Genomic DNA, 4,823 nt, shown 5'->3' on the forward strand with positions numbered 1-4,823 from the left:
CAGATGCGCAAGGCAGGGTCAAGGCCGAGGTCTCTGAGCTTCTTGTTGAGCTTCTATGGAAGTATGGTGTTGAATGCTGAACTGCATGGTTGAATGACAATTAAACTTGGCGGAGACCGCAGCTCGGCGCCATCGCGACAGCTCCCCCTTGCAACAGCGAAGAGGGCACGTTAGATAGGACAAGAGGACCGAAAAGCGATGAGACAAAGATAACTGGCAGCTGATGCGGAAATGAAGCGTGAGCTTTCTGGTGAGGAGTCAGTCATAAATGCTAAGAAAGAAATTGGCCAGGAAGCGGGGTGAAAGAGGACAGCTGACCAGACTTGCAAAAGAATGAGGAAAAGATCACCGAGCCAGGTAGGAGTCGAACCTACAATCTTCTGATCCGTAGTCAGACGCGTTATCCATACTGGCCCCCTTCGCTTATCGGAAACCACTGTCAGTGCTAGACTACTTCAAAACGTACGAACACCAGAAAATTCTTTCTTTCCCGGTGAAAGTCTGCACATGCTGGAAATATGAAGCAACGCACACAAAATGCTGAAGAAACTCAGCAGGCAACACAGCATCTATGCAAAGGAGTAGCAAGTCGACGTTTCGGGCCCACACGGCAGACACGCAGCTGTCACTCAGCTCCAGAAACATTGTCCGCAGGCAGGGGTTCCCAACCTGCTTTATCACATGGACACTAGTTTGGGACAGTCTGGGTAGTCTCCGGCCCCTTGGTATCAACATTGAATTCTCCAACTTCTTGTAATTCCTTCCCCCTCCTTTCCTCTATCCCTATTTCACTCTGCCCCCTCCCCCAGCTGCCTACAACCTCCCTCATGGTTCCGCCTCCTTCTACTACCCATTGTGCTTTCCCCTATTCTTTCTTCACCTTTCCTACCTCCCTGTTTCCCCTCCCCCACCCCTTTATCTTTCCACTTACTGGTTTTTCAACTGGAACCTACCAGCCTTCTCCTTCCCACAATCCCCCCACCTTCTTTATAGGGCCTCTGCCCCTTCCCGCTACAGTCCTGACGAAGTGTTCCGGCACGAAACGTGACTGATCGTTTCCAAGGATGCTGCCCGACCTGCTGAATTCCTCCAGTGCGTTGTGAGTCTCACTTCTTTGGGATTCTGTGTCGCATAGGTCGACGAGGAGCATGTTCTTCGTGCCTTTCCTTCGATATGTTGACTGGTCGTTTCCACGGATGCTGCCCGACCTGCTGAGTTCCTCCAGCGTGTTGTGAGTCTCACTAGTTTAGGACTACGTGTCGCAAGGGTCCACGCCGAGCACCCTGTTCGCGTCTTTCCTTCGATAGCTCAGCTGGTAGAGCGGAGGACTGTAGTCACAAAAGCTGACATCCTTAGGTCGCTGGTTCGATTCCGGCTCGAAGGAGAAGCTCTTTTCTTATGCTAATCTTCAATCCCCTATCACGGACCTGCTTACTGGCACAACAGTGTTCTCACAAGTGCCCCTTCACCTAACCAGATGGAAGGCATCAAATCACAGAAGGATCTCAGCCCCAAATCTCGCCTATCTACTCTTTCCCACAGATGCTGCCTGGCCTGCTGACTTCCTCAAGCATTTTGAGCGTGAGGCTTTGCATTTCCAGCATCTGCTGAATATAAAAACGCAAACAATCTGCTGAATATCTCGTGTTTGTCATACAAGGCGAGCTTATTTCAGGATAAAATTCCAAAGTGCCAGGTCTTACATTAATCTTGCTTAAAGTGTTGAAAAGAACGTTTCATCTTTAAATTTATGACTTTTGGAGATCAGTTCATCTTCTACTCACTTAACTATTCGCAGTAACAGAAATTTTGACCAGGGGTGCCCAAACTTTTGTATGCCACTGTACGTCTCCGTCTATATGTGCAATGTGCTATCATAGTACTTTATAATAATTTATAATAAATAAAACAGTCAATGTAATATAGACTGCACTCATATCAACGTGAGTTAATCACTCTGATGGCCTGGTTGAAGAAGTTGTCCCGGAGCCTGTTGATCCTGGCTTTTATGCTGCGGTACAGTTTCTCGACTGGTAGCAGCTGGAGTAGATTGTGGTTGGGATGACTCGGGTCTTTAATGATCCTACGGGCCCCTTTTACACACCTGTCCTTGTAAATGTCCTGAATCATAGGAAGTTCACATCTACAGATGCACTGTGCTGTCCATACCACTCTCTGTAGAGCCCTGCGATTAAGGGAGGTACAATTCCCATACCAGGCACTGATGCAGCCAGTCAGGATGCTCTTAATTGTGCCCCTGTAGAAAGTTCTTAGGATCTGGGGGCCCATACCAAACTTCTTCAACTGTCTGAGGTGGAAGAGGCACTGTTGTGCTTTTTTCACCACACAGCTGGTGTGTACAGACCATGTGAGGTTCTCAGTGATGTGGATGCCGAGGAACTTAAAGCTGTTTACCCTCTCAAACCCAAATCGGTTGATGTTAATAGGGGTTAGCCTGTCTCCACTCCGCCTGTAATCCACAAGCACCTCTTTTGTTTTTGGGACATTACGGGAGAGGTTGTTTTCTTGACACCACTGTGTAAGAGAGATGACTTCTTCCCTGTAGGCCAGCTCGTTATTGTTTGAGATAAGGCCGATCAATGTAGTGTCGTCGTCAAATTTAATTAGCAGATTATAGCTCTGGGTGGCGACACACTCATGTGTATACAGGGAGTAAAGGAGGGGACTCAGTACGCAGCCCGGAGGCGCTCCTGTATTGAGCGTCAGAGGGTTGGAGGTGAGGGAACCCACTCTTGCAACGTGCTGGCGGTCTGACAGGAAGTCTCGAATCCAGATGCGCAAGGCAGGGTCAAGGCCGACGTCTCTGAGCTTCTTGTTGAGCCTCTATGGAACTATGGTGTTGAATGCTGAACTGTATGGTTGATTGACAATTAAACTTGGCGGAGACCGCAGCTCGGCGTCATCGCGACAGCTCCCCCTTGCAACAGCGAAGAGGGCACGTTAGGTAGGACAAGAGGCCCGAGAAGCGCTGAGACAAAGATAACTGGCAGCTGATGCGGAAATGAAGCGTGAGCTTTCTGGTGAGGAGTCAGTCATAGATGTAAAGAAAGAAATTGGCCAGGAAGCGGGGTGAAAGAGGACAGCTGACCAGACTTGCAAAAGAATGAGGAAAAGATCACCGAGCCAGGTAGGAGTCGAACCTACAATCTTCTGATCCGTAGTCAGACGCGTTATCCATTGCGCCACTGGCCCCCTTCGCTTATTGGAAACCACTGTCAGTGCTAGACTACTTCAAAACGGACGAACACCAGAAAATTCTTTCTTTCCCGGTGAAAGTCTGCACATGCTGGAAATATGAAGCAACGCACACAAAATGCTGCAGAAACTGAGCAGGCAACACAGCATCTATGCAAAGGAGTAGCAAGTCGACGTTTCGGGCCCAAACGGTAGACACGCAGCTGTCACTCAGCTCCAGAAACATTGTCCGCAAGCAGGAGTTCCCAATCTGTTTTATCACATGGACACTAGTTTGGGACTCCGTGTCGCAAGGGTCCACGCGGAGCACATTGCTCGTGCCTTTCCTTCGATATGTTGACTGATCGTTTCCACGGATGCCGCCCGACCTGCTGAGTTCCTCCAGCGTGTTGTGCATCTCACTAGTTTAGGACTACGTGTCGCAAGGGTCCACGCCGAGCACCCCGTTCGCGTCTTTCCTTCGATAGCTCAGCTGGTAGAGCGGAGGACTGTAGTCACAAAAGCTGACATCCTTAGGTCGCTGGTTCGATTCCGGCTCGAAGGAGTAGCTCTTTTCTTATACTAATCACCACTTCCATATCACGGAGCTACTTACTGGCACAACACTGCTCTTACAAGTGCCCCGTCACCTAACCAGATGCAAGGCATCAAATCGCAGAAGGCTCTCGGCCCCAAACGCTGTCTGTCTACTCTTTCCCACAGATGCTGCCTGGCCTGCTGACTTCTTCCAGCGTTTTGAGCGTGCAGATTTGCATTTGCAGCATGTGCAGAATATCACGTGTTTGTCATACAAGGCGAGCTTATTTCAGGGTAAAATTCCAGAGTGCCAGCTCTTCACACAAGCTGCTCTAGCCTGGCATGGAAACACGAATGCCCAGCAGTGCAAAGCTCTACACAGAAAATGATGGATACAGTCCAGTCCAGCACTTGAAAAATCCTTCACACTATTGAGCACATCTTCACAGATCACGGTCACAAGAGTCTTTCATTAAGGATCACCACCATTCGAAGCTGTGCTACTCTTTTCTGGCGGAAATGATCAATCCCGTGTCACGGGGCAGCTTGGTGACATAAGACTGCACTCGGGAGTGCTCCGACACGTCACCAGATGGAATACAGATGCACCAAATCACACAATACCCATAGCGAGCTTGTCTCAGCCTGGCATTCCAGAGCACTCAGTCTTCACACAGGCTGCTCCAGCAGTCTCTCAACTCTGAGTTGATTGGACTCCACGCAACAAGAGGATGCGACTCTGCTTCAAGTGTTCAACAGAAGAGATTACCACAAAGGCACAGACATTACTTTTTTCAATTCTGATTGGGCAACTTTTTGCAGTCACTCTCGGTTCAGTGTTTGCAAATCCACACCAGCAGGTGGTGCCAGTACCTGAAGTATCAGAACGCAGATACAGACCGGCATTGTACCAGGTCTCCTCCGATTTGTGTAGCTCAGTATGTTCTGTTCATCTATGTCTGAATCAGCGTCAGGCTTGTTATTACCGGCGGGTGTCGTAAAATATGCTAACTTAGCTGCAGTAGTTCATTGCAATACAAAATAGACAGGAAAAAATAATAATAACAAAAAATCAATTACACTGTACGTAT

The 4,823-nt window shown here is 48.8% G+C and overlaps 3 non-coding genes across 3 annotated transcripts; 2 read left to right on the forward strand and 1 right to left on the reverse strand.

The window, feature by feature from the left end:
• Window positions 1–1,297: 1,297 nt before the first annotated feature.
• Window positions 1,298–1,384, forward strand: trnay-gua (transfer RNA tyrosine (anticodon GUA)). The gene is given in 2 exon segments: window positions 1,298–1,334; window positions 1,349–1,384. It is a non-coding gene; the product is annotated as a tRNA-Tyr (tRNA).
• Window positions 1,385–3,140: 1,756 nt separating this feature from the next.
• trnar-acg (transfer RNA arginine (anticodon ACG)) lies at window positions 3,141–3,213 on the reverse strand. The gene has a single exon. It is a non-coding gene; the product is annotated as a tRNA-Arg (tRNA).
• Window positions 3,214–3,673: 460 nt separating this feature from the next.
• trnay-gua (transfer RNA tyrosine (anticodon GUA)) lies at window positions 3,674–3,760 on the forward strand. Its single transcript is given in 2 exon segments — window positions 3,674–3,710; window positions 3,725–3,760. It is a non-coding gene; the product is annotated as a tRNA-Tyr (tRNA).
• Window positions 3,761–4,823: the final 1,063 nt, after the last annotated feature.

The sequence above is a fragment of the Mobula birostris genome, chromosome 1 (genome assembly GCF_030028105.1).
Source record: "Mobula birostris isolate sMobBir1 chromosome 1, sMobBir1.hap1, whole genome shotgun sequence".
Lineage (NCBI taxonomy): Eukaryota > Metazoa > Chordata > Chondrichthyes > Myliobatiformes > Myliobatidae > Mobula > Mobula birostris.